The sequence below is a fragment of the Panicum hallii genome, chromosome 2, assembly GCF_002211085.1.
Source record: "Panicum hallii strain FIL2 chromosome 2, PHallii_v3.1, whole genome shotgun sequence".
Lineage (NCBI taxonomy): Eukaryota > Viridiplantae > Streptophyta > Magnoliopsida > Poales > Poaceae > Panicum > Panicum hallii.
Window position 1 is genome coordinate 16,055,723 of NC_038043.1, and position 22,933 is coordinate 16,078,655.

The window sequence follows — 22,933 nt, forward strand, 5'->3', positions numbered from 1 at the left end:
AGAATATAAAGTTGGATTGTGCATGAATTTAAGTTTTGATAGAAAAGTAATGCTGATAGTTAGGGTTATATATATATATATTATAGCCACCTCTATTTCCCTCATAAACATTACCCTAGGCTTTACGTACTAAGCACAATCCTTAACGAATCCAACACAACTTTGCCAAACATTTTGTTGGTCAAATTTTTATACTGAAAGCATTTTTAAAGTAAAATGTATCTCCAGGGTAACCTTATAGCTTTGATACCAGCTATGGCAGAACCGACCTGAATTATACCGGCTCAAGCACGCGAGTCCACTCCAGAGTTCTCCAACGTACTTCAAACGGTATAATCCCTTGGTCTGTCGGGTAGCGTCCCGATAAATCACCGATACAGGATCAAATAAGGTTACCTCACACGAAGGTGAGTCCAGAGATACAGTCACCATCATTTTTACATCACAGGGAAATTATTTTACAAAAGTTTCCTCAAGTAGTACAAAGTTGCACACTTAGCAAAGTTATTACAAGGTTTGCAGAAACAGCAAAGGTTCAAACTAGGAGTCATTATTACAAACCAGTTTTGAAGTTCAAGTTCTAGCAGCGGAATTTAAAGTACGATAACTATACACGTCGCCAGTAAGGACGTCATGCTAAGCCATGGCATAACATCACTCATTATGATCAGGGTTGGCCGAGGATGGGTCCTACTCCACGGACCAACCATCAGGCAAAGCATAAGGCCAAGGCATGGGGTAAGTAGGGTCTTCAGAGATATTACCTGAAATAAACACATATAGCAAGACTGAGTACTCTAATACTCAGCAAGGCTTACCCGGAGATTTGGGTATACTTATCCCATAACTAGACTATGAAGGCTTTAATGAGGAGGTAAGTTTTGTTTCAGCCGAAAAGCAACAAAGAGTAGGTCCTTACTTTCATATTTTAGCTTTCAGATTCTAGTTTCTTTAACCATTCTAAGTAAGCACCTGTAACTGCTCAAGCAAGGTAGAGTCTTTTAAACATACACCAGTATTTCTCATTAACAACATTACTCTTGTTACTCTATGTGGCAAAAGAGTTAAGCAGTCTCAATCTTCATGAGAAACGGACGATTCTGAATCGAATTTCAACCCTTGCAAGGTAAACCTAACTCACACACTTGGAACACCAACAGGTCGTTCCGAAGCAACCGTTTGCCTTTCATTCCAGGTCATGGAACAAAGCCACCACAAGCGACTGCTGGACCGTACGCACATCCAATGTGCAGGACATACATCTGTAGCGCGACTACATGATCGTATTCCCGTCTGCTTTACAGAATGTACTCCCACAGTCGGTGCGTGTAAACATAAAATAAAAGTCGAGTGGTGGGGGATGAGTCCACTTGCCGGGCCGATTGGTTACTAGGCTTACCGCTTACCATATTTCGCGGCATGTGGCAAGTACTTTCAAACGCTTAACTGCCACTACCACACACTGCGACCTTAACCAAATTCATCAACACAGACGGGGTATTCTTTCTGTCCAAGATGCTACTTATAACCCCGTCCGTCATCCTTAGAGTGATTGCAGAATTGTAATCAATCAATTCCTATATCGCGCGAGTGATAGGAAATCACTCGACTTCTACCGGCCCTATTAGCATAGCACTAGTCGGACTCAGTTTCTAACATTCAGTACATTGGTTCCTAGGGAGATGCATCTACGGTTTCCAGACAACTCCTAAGAACTTAATGCACAAGTATATAAATATATATAGAGGTAAATTGCAGTGTAAATAAGATACTGGGTTTATGTCCGGGGCTTGCCTTCACTGGCGGGGCTGGGGTCAGAAATGTTAATAATTTCTTCCGAACTCGGGTTCGGGGCTTCGATTGATTCTCCGACGATGTTCCCAGCGTCCTCAGAGACTTCTCTTTCGGATTCCGGAAAGATCTGATAATCACCGTCGGCAAGAAACGTCGAGTCTACATGTGATGAAAAAGATGCAATTAAAAAAATGCGTAGATTGTCATTCTACTTCACGACAAAATTACAAGCCAAGAACATAACATCATATAATAGCAAACAACACAATTGCCCCTTACTGGGCAGTCATTTATCGAGTATTAAATAAATTACTGAGTTACATTAAGTAACAGGGTCATCTACCCCAAACATTTAGCTAACTACAAGAAGTAACATGGTTGACTACTAAACTAATTACACTTAACATTTTTATTTAATTAACTAGCTAATCACCTTGAAAAACCCTAAGTTATTATTTAATATAGATCTACTAATCAAGTTTTATTTATTTTAGCTATTTTACACCTAATCATAGGTTGAAATTTTGTAGTTATGCTACACTACTTAGGAACAACATCTTAGAATATTTTCATAATTTTCCAGGAATAAAAGCTAGTATAAAGAATTATCTTTAGAAACAAACCAAAAATTCATAACTTGGGGTATGACCTTTTATTAATCCTAATATTTTTACCATGGATTACACATCCAAAAAGGAGGTTATGGTAAAAATTTCAAATACAAACATCAACAGAAACACCCTTAATTAAAAATTTAAGCATTTCATCAACATATAAAAAAAGTACTCTAAATCTAAGCAAATGAACAGTAAAGTACTCAAACTTATTACACAGAGCTATACATAGCACATACAATCTAAGTTCCAAATTTCAGCTATAAAACATGACTACAACATGAGATACAAATAAAACACTTATTTTCTAGTATTTAATCTACAACAGAAATTATACATATATAGCTTAAGTTCATTACACAAAAGTAGTCGAATTTAGCTCAAGGATGCCAAAAAAACTAGTTTGGCATTTTTCTGAACTTTCTACAATTTTCTATGAATTTTTGAATGTCACAGCTTCTGAATTGGGGGGGCTCTGGAATTTTATAGGGACACGCTTAACATTTTTGAAATCCTTGCACTTATACCCTTGGCTCATCGGGGAAGAAGGGCAGAGGGGGTGCCGGCCAAATTCCGGTGAGGGGACGACGAGGGGTCGGAGGAGAAGTGGTCAGCGAGCACCAGGAGGTTAAGGCGCACCTGTCAGAGGTCTTGGAAAAAGAAAGGGATGGCCGGAAGGGGCGACTCCACGGCGGCCGAGACGGCGGCGGAAGGGTGCTCATCGGCGATGGGATTCCCGGTGAGGAGGAGGACCAAGCTTGGGCTGGAGAGCTGCAACAGGGCAAGGGGAAGCTAATGGGGTAGTAGAATTGGACAGAGGAGGGGTGGAGGTAGGGGTTTGACGGCGGACAGGAGCTTACCGGCGGAAGGAGAACGGCGGCGAGGTAGCTCTGGTGGAGGTCCGGCCACGGGGAATGGTTTGGGAGCTTCAGTGGAGCAAGAGGAAACTTCCTAAGGTGTTGTAGTGGTGCGGGGAGGATTGGAGGGGGTTGCCCACGGCGAACAGAAGGGCGCCGGAGATGGAGGAGATGGCGGCGGTGGTGCTCAAGGTTCCGGGCAATCAAAGAGCAGAAACGGGAATGGAATGGGAAGAGAGGGAAGTAGTGCTACTCTTGAACCAGAAGAGATGAGGCGAGAGGGCGTGCACGGGCAATGCCACGGCGACGGCGAGGTGGCGGCGGCAGAGCTGCGGGTCGGTGTGGCGCGCGCGCGAGAGGGCCAGGGAGGAGGAGCTAGAGCGGCGCTCGGGTTGGGGTCGACGCGTGGGGTGGCTAGGATCTGGAGGTGGCGCCGGGGAGCGACCGAGGTGCAGCACATGGCCGAGGAAACAGTGCTGATATCGGCGGCAGGGGTGCAGCGGCGGAGCAGAGGAGTTGCCAGAGGAGGAAGAAGAGAGGAGGAGGTCCGAGGGACTTGGCTGGAAATTGCAAAAACCTCAGGGACTTCATTGTAAACAGAAAATTTCCCACTGATCCAAAGCCCTAATGAGAAAATAGTTAAAACAGAAGTTGTAGAACTTTTTAAGACCTATAACTTTGCTTTAGGGCTCAAGTTCAGAAACCTAAAGCACACTGAATTATTTTACCATTTTGCACTCAAAATAAACTTTACATAAAACTTGTCCTAGTAAAGTAATTTTTATGAACTCTTGGGCTTATCTGCAAGCATTTAAGGCTGGTCATGATGACACTCACCTTTTTCACTTTGACCCTTAGTAATTTTTGGAAAGTTACTTTATACTCCAATTAAGTTACATAAAAGGACTTCTATTTTCATAAATTTACACAATTACCCTTATTTTCACAACTTTGCTAGATTTCCACACAAATTAATTCACACCAAATATTATTTCTATTGGTTTGATCTATTTGACACCTAGGGTGTCACAAAAAGATTCAGGAGCTCATGGCGGTCACGGGGGTGGCCGGAGTTGAGGAAGAGAGGGGCCGAGGCGGCGAGTCGATGGTGAACAGAGGTGGGCGGCGGGGCTCCGAGGGGCAGCGACGGTGTTCCGATGGCCGGAGTGCAGGAGAGGGGTGGGGAAGTGGCTAGAAAGCTTCCACACGATGATGTGGTGCTGATGGTGTGCTTGGTAGGGGCTGAGAGGTGGCGGAGCGTCGGGACGACGGCGAGACTGAGCGGCAGCGGAGCTCGAGCTCACCGGCGCTGTGGTTGGGGCTGCTCGGGTGTGGGAATGTGAAATTGGATGGGTCTGTGAGCTTCAGTGGGTTGCGGCGATGCTACTGGAGCACTGGATCGTGGCGAGGGTAGTCGAGCGGAGGAAAGAAGGAGAAGCAATGCGGCACAGTGGAATGGGTAAAAGAAGTCGAGAGGGACTCCTGGGCAATCTTTAAGGCTAGGAGAAGTACTGCATGCACGAAGCAGCGGCGGGCAAGCCCGGCAGCGTGCGTGGCGGCTCGGGCGGCGGCGGCGCAACGTGGAGGGGTGAGGAGAGGGCCAGCGCGGGTCGGGTGAGCGGCGGGCGCGGCACTGGAGGGCACGTGGCGCGGAAAAGAGCGGTGCGGGGGCAGCGGGGGCTCGGGAAACGGCCGACGAAGGCAGCAGGGTCACGGGCGCGAGGCAGAACAGGGGGAGGGGCTAGAGGTTGAAGACAGGAACTGTTTGCAACTTTTCAAAAATGCAGGGACTACACTGTTAAGCCAAAATAACTTTCAAACCATAGCTCAAATAAAAATGTGCCCAAAAGCAAAAGTGTAGAGCTTAACAAGATCTACAACTGTGCTTTAAGGTTTAGTTTCAAAAGAGTTAGGGATTTGAATCTACTTTAAAACTTGGCAAACTTTTAAACTTCAGAGAAATCCTATTTAAAATCTACACTCCAATTCAATCCTTAGGGTAGTTTCACTTTTATTTATGGTTTGAAAGTAAGTTCTTGCTTCTTGCAAAACAACCCTTTACATATTTTGATTCTACCTACCACTTTCACACATTTTTCACCAAAGGGCCTAAATTTTCCAGAATTACAAAAAGATCCTTTTACCTTTGCATTAAAGTTTTTAACACACATACAAAAGATCAAACACACAACTCATACTAGAATCTAGGGTGTTTTAATCCCAAGTACCTGAATGTCACAACCTTCCCCCTAAAAAGAATCTCGTCTCGAGATTCCGGAACAAGATGGAAACGGACGATTAGATTTGGGAGTTGGCTTGAAGATAGTCTGGAAAGTTACGCTAAAGATATGACTCGGTTTTCCAAGTTGCTTCTTCTTCAGTGTGATGGTCCCATCGAATTTTGAACATCCTGACAGTTTCTCTTCTAGTACTTCTCTCTTTGGTGTCTAGTACTTTGATCGGATGCTCGGTATAAGATAGATCCAATTGAATTTCACTAGATTGGGAATCGATGATCTCGGTAGGAATTTTGACGCACTTCCTAAGTTGAGATACATGGAAGATATCATGAATGGCCGCTAGTTGAGGAGGAAGTTCAAGATGGTATGCTCAAAGGGTCCGACATATCGAGGGGCAAGTTTTCCTTTTACGCCAAATCGTTGAATACCTCGAGTAGGAGATACTCAAAGATATATGAAGTCTCCAATCTGGAACTGTAATGGTCTCCTTCATATGTCATCGTAGCTTTTCTATCGAGATTGGGCTGCTTTTAGATTATTTTGAATAGTCTTCACCTTTTCCTCTGCTTCAGTGACAAGGTCGGATCCAAAGATTTTACGCTCGCCGGTTTGTGACCAACTCAAAGGAGTTCGGCATCGGCGACCGTATAATGCTTCGAACGGAGCCATTTTGATACTTGTTTGATAACTGTTGTTGTAGGAAAATTCTGCCAATGACAAGCATTTGTCCCAATTCTTGCCGTACTAAAGTACGCAGGCTCTAAGCATATCTTCTAGAATCTGATTTATCCTTTCTGTTTGCCCATCTGTCTGAGGATGATATGCGGAGCTTCGGATTAACTTAGTTCCAAGAGCATGTTGAAGTTGCTCCTAGAATCGAGCGATGAATTGAGCTCCACGATCAGAAATGATCATCTTAGGCACTCCATGGAGACGAACGATTTGATCTAGATAGATCTCAGCATACTTTTTGGCGTTGTAAGTAGTATGCACGGGAAGGAAATGGGCGGTCTTGGTTAATCGATCAACGATTACCCAAATAGAGTCATACCTTTGGGAGGTGTTGGGTAAGCCAACGATGAAATCCATGCTGATATCCTCTCACTTCCAAGAGGGAATGGATAGAGGTTGAAAAATACCAGCAGTTTTTAGATGACTGGCCTTAACTCTTTGGCAAATATCACACTCCGAGACATACTTTGCAATTTCTCGCTTCATACGAGTCCACCAAAAGTTCTGTTTTAAATCTTGGTACATCTTGGTACTGCCAGGGTGCATAGAGAATTTGGACAGATGGGCCTCGTTCAATATCTGCTTATGAAGCTTGTGGTCCTTGGGTACAATGATACGCTCGTTGAACCATAGAACCCCTTCGTGATCTACTCGAAAGCACTTGTACTTTTCTTCTCCTTGTGCTAACTTCTGCTGGATGATTCTGACCCCTTTGTTATGCTGTTGTGCCAGGACGATGTTATCCCTAAGTGTAGCTTCAACTGAAATATGGTTCAAGCTACTTTGAGGAATGATCTCTAGATTGATCTTCCTCATCTCTCAACAAAGAGTCTCATTGAAAGCCTCTACTAACAAGCAAGAGCAATGTGTCTTGCGGCTAAGTGCATCCGCAACGATGTTGGCCTTGCCTGGATGATAGTGTACTTCTAGATCATAATCCTTGATAAGCTCTAGCCAATGCCTTTGCCTCATATTTAAATCTGCTTGCGTGAAGATGTACTTGAGGCTTTTATGGTCAGTGTAGATATGGCACTTTGTACCCATCAGATGATGTCTCCAAATTTTAAGTGCATGGATAACGGCTGCGAGTTCAAGATCATGTGTAGGATAGTTCTGTTCATGACTTCTGAGTGCTCACGATGCATAAGCAATCACTCGGTTGTCTTGCATAAGCACACAACCAAGTCCGATTCCCGAAGCATCACAATAGATATCAAAAGGTTTGGAAACGTCCGGTTGAGTCAGAACTGGGGCAATAGTGAGATGTGCTCTGAGGGTGTGGAATGCATCTTTACATTTCTGATCCTAGGAGAATTTAACTCCTTTCTTTAGCAGTTCAGTCATAGGCTTGGCTATTCTTGAGAAGTCAGGAATGAAACGATGATAATAGCCAGCTAGACCAAGAAAACTGCGGATCTAATGGACTGAAGTAGGAGGCTTCCAGTCCAGCACTTCTTGGACTTTACTTGGATCAACGGATATACCATCATTGGAGATGGTATGTCCTAAAAATTTAACGGTATCCAGCCAAAATTCACATTTGGAGAATTTGTCATACAAGTGGTGGTCTCTCAATCTCTGAAGAACAGCATGGAGATGTTTCACATGATCTTCCGGATTTTTAGAATAGATCAGAATATCATCAATGAAGACCACTATGAATTTATCGAGTTCTTGCATGAAGACAGAGTTCATGAGATACATGAAGTATGCTGGTGCATTGGTAAGACCAAACGACATGACCAGAAATTCATAGAGTCCATATCTGGTGGAAAAGGCTATTTTTGGAATGTCACTCGGCCTGTTCTTGATTTGATGATATCCGGAGCGGAGGTCAATCTTAGAGAATACCCGGGCTCTGGCTAACTGATCGAACAAAATGTCAATGCAGGGCAGAGCATAATTGTTTTCGATGGTTACCGCATTGAGGGGATGATAATCTACACATAACCTTAGGCTATTGTCCTTCTTTTTCACGAACAGGGCTGGACAACCCCATGGTGAAGCACTCAGACGAATGAAACCCTTATCAAGGAGGTCCTGAAGTTGGATTTTTAACTCTGCCAGCTCATTGGGTGGCATACGATAGGGCCTCTTAGAGATGGGGGCTGTGCCGGGTTGTAGGTCTGTGAAAAACTCAATATCCCTGTCCGGGGCATTCCAGGCAAATCATCTGGAAAAATATCTAGGTATTCGCAAACAATAGGGATATCCTTTAACTTGATCCCTTCTACAGCATAGGCACAAGAATTGTTGCACTCCCGTTGTGGAAGATAGAGAATAGTAGTTTCATGATCAGGTGAATCTATCTCCACGGCTCGGGAAGAGATATCCAATGACACTCGGTGCCTAGTCATCCAATCCATGCCCAGGAGGATATCTATTCCTTTTAGGTCCAATAACAGTAAATCTATTTTTACCAGATTTCTACCCAACTGAATTGGCACACATCTACAAACTTGGTTTGAGGAAATTTTACCGCCAGGAGTTGCTATCATATAGGCTCCTTTAGTAGGATAGAAATCTAGGCCTACTCTTGTTCCACATTTGGAACTGATGAAACTATGGGTTGCACCAGAATCAAAAAGTATAATCATGGGTTGATGGTTTATGGAGAAAGTACCCGTCATTATTGGCGCACCCTCGGGAAGTTCAGAGAGAGTTGTGAAGTTCACCCTCCCCTGGCGGACTTGTACCACCTGCTTCTTGTCCTTGCCCTTGTTGTTCGGGCTGGATGTTTGCCCTGGCAAAGATTTCCTAGGTTGAGGACGATCCCGGATGAAATGGGACGAGCTGCCGCAGTTGAAACAATGATTGTTGTTGTTTCCTTGATTGAACGGCGGAAAGCTCGGCCTCGGGCCTTGCTGCTGGGGTTGTGGTGTCGGCGGCCGATTGAATCGAGCCTGCTGGGGAGGCCTGGCTACCCATCTGCCTGGTAGATTGTTTCGGGGTGGGGCTCGGGTAGCGGTGTTCTGGACCAACCGATACCTCGGCGGTTGCACATTTGAGGGTCCCATGGGTGTCTTCCGTTTCTTTTCTGCCCGGTGGGCTGAGATGCAATCCTCTTGAGTAATGGCCATATTGACCAATTCGTTGAAGTTGTCGGCCCTTACCAGGTTCAATCGTTCCTTAACCTTTGTGTTTAGGCCTCGACAGAAGCGATCCCGTTTACGGGCGTCAATGTCCGCATGATAACCCGCGTACTGGCATAGGTGATTGAAGGCCTTTGCATACTGCATAACATTGCGGGTTCCCTGAGTCAAAGCCAGGAATTCATTGAGCTTTTGCTCAATGAGTCCCTCTGGAATGTGGTGCGCTCTGAAAGCGGTCCGGAATTCATCCCATGTGACAAGATGACCAACCGGCTGCATGGCGTAGTAATGGTCCCACCATATGCGGGCGGTGCCGTGAAGTTGTTGAGCCGCGAAGAGTGCCTTGTTCGCGTCTGAGCATGGTGCAGACAACAATGCGAACTTGGACTCTATAGTACGGAGCCATGCGTCAGCATCGAGGGGCTCATCTGTTTTATGGAACAATGGGGGCTGGGTGCTGAGAAAGTCTTGGTAACTAGCCGATGGATGTTCATCATGGCCTTGGAAAACTGGTTCATCTGGGCCTATACTAGCTGGTTAAGGAGTTCCGTTTATCGTGCCATGACCTCAGCTAGGTTTGGCGCTGCTGGTGGCGGTTGTTGGGAACTGCTAGCTTGGTCTGGCCAGAAACCTTCCGGGGTTCCACGTTGTAACACCCTAAGGTAAATTCCTTAAATTTAATGAATTTATTTGGGCTTAAATAAATTTTCCAGGCTTTTCTTTAATTTTTGTGGCATTTAAAGCAATTTATAACGCAAGAAAATAAAATTTATCATAGGATTAAAGTGTTTGTGCATTCATGCTGCAGCATTGTTTTATTTGTGTTGAGTGTATAGGTTTGAATTCAAATTGTATTTGAATTCAATTAGAATTGTTTGAATTAGTGAGTTAGAAAAACAAAAGAAGAAAAAGGAAAGAAGGAGGAAAGAAACCAGCCATCTCTCTCAGCCCGGCCCACTCCCCTCTCTCTCTTTCCCCCCCCCCCCTCGGGCCCTTTTTCCCCCCCTCACTCCCGCATGGGCCACCGAGGCCCAGCACCCTCCCCTCTTTCCCTTCCCGCGTGGGCCGCACGCCAGCCCATCGGCCGGCTCAGCCCCATCGGCCGCCCGCTCTCCCCCCTTCTCTCTCTGGCGAGTTGGTCCCACGGGTCAGCTTCTTCTCCCCCTCCTTCTTCTTCCCCGTGCGCAATGGCCCCGCGAGATCGCCGGCGACCCTCTCTTCCCCGAGCCCGCGCGCCAGTGTGGCTCCGCCGCCCTACAAGTAGGGGCCCCACGCCCCTCAGAACCCTAACCCTAGTCCCCGCCGCCGCTATCGACGCCGGCACCGCAGCCGCCCCGCTCCGCCGCTTAGCGCCTCTGCTCCGCCGCGGACTCGCTACTCCGCCACGCCCCAGTCCCGGCCAAGGTCCGCAACATCTTCGCCCCGCCGCCAGGAAGCATTCCGAGGATCCCACCCTCGCCTTGGGCCTGAGCAACGGCCGGAATTCGACCCGAGGCCGCCGACGGTGAGATTCTCCTCCGCCGCGATTGCTCCCCGCCGATGGTTCCCCGGTCGTCCTGATCCCCTCAACGTCTTCACAGGACCTTCACGGGTCGATCCGAGGAAACCCGACGCTCGGAGAGCGCCTGCAGCTGCCTTCCCCACGAGCACCGCCTATCTCCGTCCGTGCTCCGCCGCCGCCGTCGTCGCCAGCACCCCTGCGCCGCCCCCCAGCCGACCTAAACCCCTCGGTAAGCTTTCCCTTCGCGCTCTGGTTCCTCTGCACTAGGCGTCGTGATGCTTAGCCAGCCGCAGTGTCTAGACCGCGCGCACGCCGGAGTTGCTCGCCGTCCCGAGCCGCCTCTTGCCGTCGTGAGCCCTGGCCATGCCTTAATCCCTCACCACAGGTACCCAGATAGGTTCACCGTGCCGAGCCCTTACTCCTGGACCAAGCCCGCCCGAGAATCGTGCCCGGACGGCCAAGATCGACCGTCGCCGGCGTAGCGCCGCCGCGGGAGGCAGAGCTCCGGTGGTCATGCCGCCGCTCCAAGAGCCGTGACCCAAGCCGTGATCTGAGTCGCCCGATCGGAAAAGAACGCTCCCGATTAGATCCTAGCCCATCTCATCGTGGCCCTTGAATCCCGATCCAGCGGATCAGATTCCCCAATACCGTTTCGCCCTTCTTCTTAAATCCGAGCCGCACAGTTCGAATCCAACCGTCAGGATTAGATCCAGATCGTGATAGATCCTAACCGTCGGATCCAAATCCTTCGGCCCAGAACAGAAGGTACCGCTTCAGCCCGCTTCTTTTGCTAAAGAGCCCTCGGGTTTTCCTGGAATCAACCCGCGCTCCCGTGTAGTTCAAAAGTATTTACAATCAGGCCCTGTTTTACTCGTTTAGACCCCTGAGCTTTCCAGTTTTTGAACCCGCAGTCCATGTCTGATGTTTTCACGCGCTAGCCCCTGTGTCTAACCTTTAATTAGGTTTTAGTCCTCGGTTTTTGCGCAGAACCCTCTGGTTGCCCTGTTTTTCTTACAAATAGGTCCCTGGATCTTGTTTTAAGCGTAGTTTTCGCATTTTAGCTCCGTTTTAGGTGTTCTTTATATCCACGCGATCGTTGTAACGCGTAGAATAGCTTTAGACTAGTTTTAAGTGCTGTTTCTATGTAATGTTGTACTGTTTTCTTATATTTTGTTATTGTTTGCATGTGTGTGCATGTGTGGCCCATGTGTTGTTGTTACGATCATGAGTAGACGCGGAGCCTTTGGAGCAGTACCAGGAGCAGCCATCTTCCGAGCAGTCTGAGCAGCAGCCGGGAGAGTACGAGGAAGGCAAGTATAACATGAACCTCCTATCACTTTTAAATACAATTTCATACTGCATTTTAATACTGTATACCTATAAGGATTTCCTAGCCACTTTATATCCTATATATATATATCCTTTGGGTTGCATTTTGGTTAGTTGTGCTAGGTTGCTGCGCTATAACACACTTGGTCCTTTTTAATTAAATTTGATTAATGGTTATATGCAACTTAACTCTGAGAGTGGCCCTCTGTGCTGTGTGCTTGAGTGGCTCACGTCTCCTTAAAAGATGTTTTGATAGAAACATGGTTTAGGGGGCCAGCACGGTGCTTAGTGCTTGGTTGGCCACGCTCCATAAGGACCGGTTCATAGAGCAACAACCTGGGACAACCGCGCAACCACAAGACTGGAATGGGACGGTCTTGACTTACTAATTAGGTCATTTTGGTTCGGGAGTAACTTACCTGCGTGGGCAAGAGGGGTGGTAAGCTTCAATGGTCCCTGCTCCTCCGGCTTAGTCTGTGCTGTGTGTCTTGTACCCCCGGAGGTGGGCCCCATCGTCGCTGATCCAGAATCCTTAGCGGTTACACCCTACCAACGTGATCCTTTGTAACGGTCTCGTAGTGTGCTTGCTAGCCATCTCACCTAAGGAAGTGTGATGAACGACTAGCGTAGCTCACGACTTGTGGGTAAAGTTGTGCAACCTCTCGAGAGTGTAAAACTGATATATCAGCTGTGCTCACAGTCATGAGCGGCCCAGATCCTCCTTTTGATTAGTGGGGTTATCAACCTTTGACGAGGGAGATTCCCCGGGTGGTTTTGGTTTGGATGGTTCTCAGTAGTCTTAATTAATATTGATTAATTCTTATGCAATCGGGTTTATGGTAATTCATCTACCTGTAGTAATTAGCTTTAATAAAACTTTGCCAAGACTAAAAGCTAATGCAGTTGAGTCAGCCAACCTTAGAGCCTCATAGTTTGTGTTATACTTGTTGAGTACGAGTTTGTACTCACACTTGCCTCTCTACTCTTCTGTTCTCTTGGATATCTTCGACTGCTGCTCAGTGCCTGGCAACGTGGAGGACTACGTCAGCGGCTTCGACGACTTCTAGGCGTTTGTCTCCCAGTCGATGTCCCTGTGGCGCCCAGCTCTTCATGTATCTCTTTTACGCTTCCGCAACTCTTGAACCGATTCTTGATTCGGTTGTAATAAAACAATTCATTTATGATTCATTTACGATTTATATTATTGTCATACGTGATATGTGTTATGATATCTTGATGATTCTGTTGTATATATGCGTGACTTGATCCTGGCGCATATATGATTGTGCAAATGTTTGATTTGGATTTTTGGTTGATTGCATAGTCTAGTAGTTAAACTTGTTCATGCGAATCGACCCTAACCCAACTTGAACTAAATAATAAAATTAAGTTAGAGCGTTGGGGGTAAAACATATATTCTTTTCTATCTGTCAGATCTTTCCGAAGTTTTCTTTCCGCAACTGCACCATATCCTCTTCTCATAATTTCATTTGTTGCAATCAGATGGTGAACACCAGGCGCACCGGTTCCGGTTCTTACCAGCAGGAGCAGAACAACCAGGGTACTGGTCAGCCGCTGCCGATGCCGCCACCACTGACCCCGGAGCAGTTCTTCCAGCTCCAGATGCAGATGATGGCTACCCTGAACAACACTGTTCAGGCTCTGCAGCAGATTCATGCTCAGCCACGGCCTCCTCCGCCACCTCAGCCCCGTGACAGGCGTGCGGATTTCTTGAGGGGTCATCCTCCGACCTTCTCTCACGCCACGGACCCACTTCAGGCGGACGACTGGCTTCGTTCGGTGGAGCGCAAGTTGGTTGTTGCGCAGTGCGACGACCGTGAGCGGGTTCTGTACACAGCAGGGCAGCTGCGAGGCTCCGCTCTCGACTGGTGGGAGTCCTACCCAGTTCGGGATCGTGATGCTCTCACGTGGGACCAGTTCCGTGAGCGCTTCAGGAACCACCATATTCCTGAGGGGATCATGAAGATGAAGCAGAAAGAGTTCCGTGCTCTTAAGCAGATAACATTAAAGGGAATTCTGTACAATTTCTTTTGAGCTTAATCTATCCTTGATTCCCTTCGTAAGCCTGACGCGTTGAGCGATTTCTATCATAACTATCGGTGTTTATCATTTCAGGGAGCGATGACGGTGACGGAGTATCGTGACCGTTTCCTTCAGCTTGCCCGCTATGCCCCTGCCGATGTCGCTCGTGATAGCGATAAGCAGGAGTACTTCAAGGAGGGACTGGATGATCACATCCAGTATGCGCTGCTGAACCATCACTTCGACAACTTCAACCAGCTGGTTGACGCGGCCCTCAACACCGAGCGCAAGCGCCGGGAGATTGAGGATAAGAAGAGGAAGATGGCTCCATCCTCTTCGGGCAGCAACACTCGTCCCCGCTATCAGCATCCACCACAGCAGCAGCAGAGGCCGCCCCAGCAGTACCAGCAGCGGCAGCAGTTTCTGCCTCGTCCTCAGCAGCAGCAGCAGGCGGGACCGAGTCAGAGGCTTCCAGTGCCTCCGGCTCCACCAGCTCAGAGGCAGGGAGCGCCCACTCCTCCTCCTGGGCAGCAGGCCGCTGCATTTCCGCGAGTGTGCTTCCACTGCGGTGAGCCGGGGCACTACGCCAACGTCTGTCCTCGGAAGGCGCAGACAGGACAGCAGGGGCGTGCAGCTCAGCCCAAGGCCCCAGCTCAGGGCAGGGTGAACCACGTGACGGCCGAGTCAGCGGCCGAGGCTCCTAACGTGGTTATTGGTATGTTCATGGTCAACACCCATCCTGCTACAGTGCTTTTTGATACTGGTGCTACGCATTCTTTCATCACCCAGTCTTTTGTTGAGCATCATGGTATTCCTACTAGCACATTAAAGAGGTGCATGTTAGTATCTTCACCGGGAGGGCAGTTGAGGTCTCATATCTTCTGTCCCAGAGTCAGTGTGGCCATAAGGGGGTAGATTTCAGTGCAAATCTAATGGTGCTAGACACCAAGGGCATTGATGTGATCCTCGGAATGGAGACTCTTGCTAAGTGGGGAGTCCGGATTGATTGTGCTCAGAGGACTGTTCTTCTGTCAGCACTGGATGGTCAGGAGGTCACTGTTGGAGCTACAGAGCCTTCTGGATTTCTTCATCAGATGGAGGCTCGACCCACGGATGGTATTCGCGTGGTGTCTGAATTCCCGGATGTCTTTCCGGATGATTTGCCAGGTATGCCGCCTGATCGCGACATTGAGTTTTCGATTGATCTCTTGCCTGGCACAGCTCCTATTGCTAAGAGGCCCTATCGTATGGCTCCTGTCGAGCATGAGGAGGTTAAGAAGACCATCGACGAGTTGCTAGCTAAGGGCTATATCCGTAGGAGTTTCTCTCCTTGGGCTTTTCCTGTATTGCTTGTAGAGAAGAAGGATGGTGCGAAGAGGATGTGCGTCGATTATCGTGTAACACCCTAAATTTTGCAAAGTACAAAAAAAATTAAATAAAATGATAGGTTAAAGGGTCACGAGATTTTTTCTTTTAGTAAACAATTTCCTTAAGTATATAAAAAATAAACATAGAAAAGTCATATGATTGTGCATCTCACGCTCTCTGCATTATTTCATTGGTTGCAGTTTATTTGGATTTAAATTTGAATTCAATTTTCATGTTCAAATTCAAAAGCATTTGCTCTTTTTCTTTCTTTTTCCCTCCCCCTCTTTTCTCTCCTTTGGGCCCAGCCCAGCCGGCCAATTCCCCTCCTCTCCCTTCCTTCCTTTTCTCCCTGGCAGCCCAGCCCGCAGTCTCCCTCCCCTCCTTCTCTTCTTTTTCCTGCGCACGGTTTTTCTCCGTCCGGCCCAGCTTCCCCGCGCGCGGCTCTCCTTTCCTCCCCTTTCTTTTTCCCCGCGCGCACGGCCCATCGGCCTCTCCCTCGCCCCGGCCCAACCCGCTCACCCCCCCGCTCCTTCCCCGCTCTCTTTCTCTCTGGCGCGTGGGCCCCGCCGGTCGGACCTTCCTTCCCCGTGTCCGACCGGGACTCCGCTCCGAGCTCGCCCCCGTGTGATCCCCGCCGCCGTATCCGCCTCGGGCCCGCACGCCCAGGCGCTCCACGGCCGCCCTATAAAAGCCGCCGCACCCCGCGCCTCGTTTCCCCAGCGCCGCAGCCACCGCCTCGCGCCCTAACCCTAGCACCCGAGCCGCCTTTGCCGCTCGAGCTCCGGCCCGTCGCCGCGCCGCCGCTCCGCAGCCGCCCGCCGTCGATCGACCGCCTCCGGAGCACCGCGTGGTGGTGAGGAAGCTTCCGGGCCGCCTCTCTTTTTCCCTCCCGCACTCCCATGCCCGCGAGAGCTCGCCGGAGTCCCCGAGCCGCCCCTCGTCGCCGGCCGCCGCCTACGGCCGCCGCCTCTCCCTCTCTATCCCCTAATCAAGTTCCCCGCGTCGCCCTCTTTCTCCCCATCCTGATCCGATCCAGAGCTGAGCCGGGAAACGCGTTTTCGCGTGAAGTCCGGCGTGCCGCCGCCGCCTCCACCTCGCCGCCGGCGCCCCGCCGCCGCTCCCACATCGCCCCAAGTCGCCAGCGCATCCCCCGCCGTCGGATCGAGATCCAGCGGCCCTCAGCCGATCTAAACCCGAGTCAAATAAGTTAGATACCGGTCAACCGTGACCCTTTTGCAAAATAGCCCTTAAGTTTCCCCGGAATTAACCCGCGCTCCACCTCAGCTCAAAAGTAATCGCGTTTTAGTCCTATTTCTTCTGTCTAGGCCCCTGTGGTTTTTTCAAAATTGAACCCGCCGTCCCCTAGCCTTCAGTTTTGCGTGCTAGCCCCTCTGTTTAGGGTTTATTTGCAATCTAGCCCCTGGTTTCTTTGTTTTAAGTCCTTTTAGATCCAAATCTTCGCAGATAAGCCCCTGAAACCCGTTTTAGCCCTAACTTCTCCGTTTTAACTCCGATTTCAGCGATTCTTGCGCTCACGCGATCCTTACGTCATGTAAAATGTTTCTAAAATATTATTTCATTCTGTTTATATTGATTGGTGTACTGTTTCTTATTATTGGCGCACCCGTGGACCACCGCATCCGATTCATCACTTGCAGGAGGTGTCTGACCCAGAGGATGACCACCGCTTCGATCACTCCAATGGGGGATGGGTGGAGACCGACACTGAGGAGGAGCCCATGGAGTTGCCAGACGACCATCCAGAGGTCTCAAGTGGCAGCAATGAGGGCCCTGCAGGAGGAGATGGTGGTGATTCGGGTGCCGCAGATGGAGACAAGGATGAGGGTGGTGATGACGATTCTGATGCACCAGGAGATGGTGACGACGATCCAGATGATGATCCAGAGCCAGCTGTCGCCACAAACCCACCACCACCTGAGCCTCGCTATGAGAAGCAGATACTTCACCTGGACTCAGTTGAGGGTCCATTCCCCGCGCTTCTCTGGAGGGCTATGCAGAGGATTGGTTTTCCGCGGCAGCCGCATTACGAGGCTCACTTGTTCAGGAATGCCCAGCAGGAGGAAGAGTGGTTGGTGTCCGTATTGATTTGTGTCCCAGATGAGAGACCTGGCTGCTGGGTGGAGTACTCCAAGCACTTTGACGCAGTGCCCAGGAAGACTTTGGAGGCAGGGACTAGTGAAGCCGCCAGGAGGGCACTCTACTATCTCTGCCACGCTTACAAGCATGATCTTCAGGGCACAGAGTTTCAGCAGTTCCCACAGCGCAAGAGAGGAGCTACTTGTGCGTAGATTCCTGCCCCACCTTCTGGGGAAGGGAGCCTGCTCATGGATACTACACAGGAGCTGGTCGCTGCACTCAGCACAGATCTGGACGCAGCCGGGATAGAGATCCTGGAGGTCAAGGAAAAGCTGCTGAAGACTATCAGAGAGAAGGCAATTCTGGAGGCTCGGCTGAGAGGAGATCCAGAGTTACCTCCAGAGTACGACAGTGACGAGCCGAAGGAGTACCTGCCTGAGTCCCCCCCTCGCAAGCGCGTGCACTACGGAGAGCCCGGCTACCGCACGAGCTATCGTTAGAGGATAGATTTAGGATTTAAGTTAGGAGTGTGCTTCTTTTTAAGAAGGAGTTTCTAAGAGTCTTTTGTAATCGCTAGTACGAACGATCTTAATAGTGTGCTAGATTAGAGGTGTGCTTGGTTTTGTGACAATGATATGATTTGGATCTTTGTAATGATTGCGATAGGTTGTGGAGTAATGACCACAACCATATCAAGCTATTAATATAAATATATAGTTTAGTAAGAAAAAAAAAATCTTGGGGATGTCTATTTCTTTGCTATCTTTATCTTACCCATGTTCTTGTCCTTTTTCCATGATTGGATTCATGAGTCTCCTTTTTCTAACCCAATCAGATGGTGAACACCAGGTCCGGATCAGGAGTTGATCAACCTGCAGTGCCGCGTCAGAGGGCGCGCAACAGCACCAACCCCGATCCGCAACCAAGTCAACCACACCAGACGCCACCCGCAGGGATGGAGCAGTTCCTCGCCGCCCAGACTCAGCTGCTGACCAACATGGCGAACACCATCGCCAACATGCAGGCTCAGATGAACCAAGCTCCACCACCTCCACCACCACCAACAAGGGACAGACACAGGGAATTCATGAGTCACAAGCCTCCCACATTCTCTCACTCACCGGATCCACTTCAAGCTGATGACTGGATCAAGACCGTGGAGAAAATGCTCAACCTCGCCCAGTGTACTGACAGGGAGAAGGTCCTTTACGCCTCCGGCAGACTGGAAGGGACCGCTGCGGATTGGTGGGATGCATACACAGCAGCTCATGACAACCCCGACACCATCAATTGGCAGGAGTTCAGAAGCAGGTTCAGGGAGCAGCACATACCCAAGGGCCTGATGAAGCTCAAGAAACAAGAGTTCCTTGCATTAAAACAAGGGACAATGTCCGTGAGCGAGTATCGGGATAAGTTCATCCAGCTATCTCGTTACGCCCCTGCAGATGTCGCAGATGATGAGGAGAAGCAGGATCACTTCAGAGAGGGTCTGATTGGTCCTATCAAGTATCAATTAATGGTGCACACTTTTGACAGTTTCCAGAAGATGGTGGACAAAGCCATCATGGTGGAGCATGCTCGCAAGGAGATGGGTGAGCAGAAAAGAAAATACGAGTCATCAACGCAGTCTAGCAGCAATACACGTCCTCGCTTCAATGCTCCGCAGGGAACACCCTTCCGCCCAGGGGGACAGAATGTAAACTTCGGGCAGAGTCAGTACCAGCGCTTCAACCAACAGGGTCAACAGCAGCAGCAAGGTCAGTACGCAGGTCAGTCAGTGCAGCGCTCCAACTTTCCGCAGAACCGTCAGGGCACTCCTACGGGCACACCGGTGAGGAACAATGCCACTGCTCCCGCCAGTGGTAATACTTGCTTCAGATGTGGGGAAGCGGGACACTATGCAAATCGTTGTCCCAAGGGAAATGGCCAGAACACTCCAGGCCAGTTTAACAACAGCGGACAGAGGCAGACTCCACAGCAGCAGCAGCAGTCCCGAAACAACACACAGGCGCCCCAGAGCAACAAGGGTCAGCAAAACTACGTCCGCGGGCGTGTGAATCATGTGGCCGCGGAGACCGCTCAGGAAGCTCAGGACGTGGTGTTCGGTATGTTCCTCGTCAACTCAGCCCTGCATCAGTTTTATTCGATTCTGGAGCATCGCATACATTCATCTCTGCTGATTACGTTGCTAAGCACTCCATTCCCCTATGCACCATGCCTAATTCCATGTTAGTAAATTCACCTGGGGGAAATATGAGGGCAGTGTATCGGTGTCTCGGGGTAAAAATACAAATCATGGGCAAGGAATTCTGTGCAAACCCGATAGTCTTGCCATCAAGTGGTATTGATATTATCCTCGGAATGGGATGGTTGACAAAATACGACGCAGTGATTCATTGCTCCAAGCGATCAGTGGTTCTCACTAGCCAGGAAGGTGAAAGGTTCGAGTTCATTGCAACACTCCCGTCAGCAGCAAATTGTGCAGTGAATCAGTTGAAGGCCGGTTCGATGGAAGATATCAGAGTTGTCAGCGAATATCCAGATGTCTTCCCTGATGATTTGCCAGGTATGCCACCTGAACGTGACATTGAATTTATTATAGATCTTTTACCTGGTACTGCACCTATTGCTAAGAGGCCATATAGAATGTCAGTCGGTGAATTAGAGGAACTTAAGAAACAACTGAAAGAATTGCTAGATAAGGGGTATATTCGTCCTAGCTCTTCACCCTGGGGAGCACCGGTAATATTCGTTGAAAAGAAGGATGGTACACAGTGGATGTGTGTTGACTACAGGGCATTGAATGAGGTGACCATCAAGAACAAGTATCCATTGCCGCGTATAGAAGATTTGTTTGATCAGTTGAAGGGAGCCAAGGTATTCTCAAAGATTGATTTGAGGTCAGGTTATCATCAGCTAAGGATACGACCCTCGGATATTGCCAAGACAGCATTTACCACCAGATATGGGCTATATGAATATACGGTGATGTCGTTCGGATTGACTAATGCTCCAGCTTACTTTATGTATCTGATGAATAAAGTGTTTATGGAGTACCTCGATAAGTTTGTGGTGGTATTCATTGATGATATTCTGGTGTACTCCAGGAATGAGGAGGATCATGAGGAGCACTTGAGACTGGTTTTGCAGAAACTCAGGGATAATCAGTTGTATGCGAAGCTCAGCAAGTGTGAATTCTGGTTGGAGGAGGTCTCGTTCCTTGGCCATGTTATCACAAAGGGAGGTATTGCAGTGGACCCAGGGAAAGTCAGAGACGTGATGAAATGGAAGCCACCTACGACCGTATCGGAAATCCGGAGTTTCTTAGGACTCGCGGGATATTATCGGAGGTTTATAGAAGGCTTCTCTAAGATAGTGAAACCTCTTACTTCACTACTAGAGAAAGATAAGAAGTTTGAATGGTCAGAGGCATGTCAAAACAGTTTTGAGGAGTTAAGAAAAAGGCTGACGACCGCACCAGTGTTGACTATGCCCGATATTCACAAGAGTTTTGATATTTATTGTGATGCGTCTAAGCAAGGTCTTGGCTGTGTGTTGATGCAAGAGGGACATGTGATTGCTTATGCGTCCCGTCAGTTGAGAAAACATGAACAGAACTATCCTACGCATGATTTGGAGTTGGCAGCAGTGGTACATGCTCTAAAGATATGGAGGCATTATTTGCTGAGTCACAAATGCCAGATATACACTGATCATAAGAGTCTGAAGTATATTTTTACTCAGAATGACCTCAACCTGAGACAGCGAAGATGGTTAGAGCTCATCAAGGATTATGATCTGGAGATACATTATCACCCGGGGAAGGCAAATGTGGTTGCCGATGCCTTGAGTCGTAAAAGTTATGTGAATGCGATCATGGTTGGCCTGATGCCTCGGGAATTGTGCAAAGAGTTCGAACGTCTCAATCTGGGGTTCGTCGCTCATACGGAAGGAATCACTATTGAAGTGGAGCCAACTCTCGAGCAGGATATACGAAAGGGTCAGCTGGAGGACTCTAAGATACAGGAGATAAAGGAAATGATAGAAGCAGGCAAGGCACCAGATTTTACTCAAGATGAACATGGAACCGTATGGTTCAGAAAGAGGATATGTGTGCCAGATGTGGATCACCTCCGAGAGAAAATTTTGCAGGAAGCTCATGACTCGGCTTATTCTATCCATCCTGGCAGTACAAAGATGTATCAGGATTTGAAGGAAAGGTATTGGTGGTATGGCATGAAACGTGACGTTGCAGCTCACGTGGCATTGTGTGACGTGTGTCAGAGAGTTAAGGCAGAACATCAGAGACCAGCCGGCTTGTTGCAGCCATTAAAGGTGCCAGAGTGGAAGTGGGAAGAAATCGGTATGGATTTCATTGTGGGGTTGCCACGTACTCGAGATGGTTACGATTCTATATGGGTTATAGTGGATCGGCTGACCAAGGTGGCTCACTTTATACCAGTAAAGACTACCTATACAGGTGCACGATTGGCAGAGTTGTACATTTCGAGAATTGTGTGCTTGCATGGGGTACCTAAGAAGATAGTATCAGACAGGGGTACTCAGTTCACGTCTCGATTCTGGCAAAAGTTGCATGAGTCAATGGATACAAAGTTGAATTTCAGCTCCGCTTATCATCCACAGACTGATGGGCAGACAGAACGGACGAATCAGGTGTTAGAGGATATGCTCAGAGCTTGTGCATTGAAACATGGAGGTAGTTGGGATAAGAGTTTACCGTTTGCAGAATTCTCTTATAACAACAGTTTTCAGGCTAGTCTAAAGATGGCACCGTTTGAGGCACTGTACGGCAGGAAGTGCAGGACTCCATTGTATTGGAGTGAGACAGGTGAAAGTCAGTTGTTCGGGCCTGAGATTATTAAAGAGGCTGAAAGACAGGTACAGGTTGTTCGTGAGAACTTGAAGGTGGCTCAGTCGAGGCAGAAAAGCTATGCAGATACTCAACGTCGGGAGTTGACCTTCGAGGAAGGTGATTACGTGTATCTGAAGGTGTCACCTATCAGAGGTTTGCGCAGATTCAAGGTCAAGGGAAAATTATCGCCTCGTTACATTGGTCCGTTCAAGATTCTAGAACGGAAAGGCGAGGTGGCCTACCAGCTAGAGTTACCTGCACGGTTGTCAGACGTGCACAACGTGTTTCATGTCTCTCAGTTGAAGAAATGTTTGAGGGTACCCGAGGAGCAGTTGCCACTGGAAGAACTAGATGTGCAGGAGGATTTGACTTATGAGGAGCACCCGATCAAGA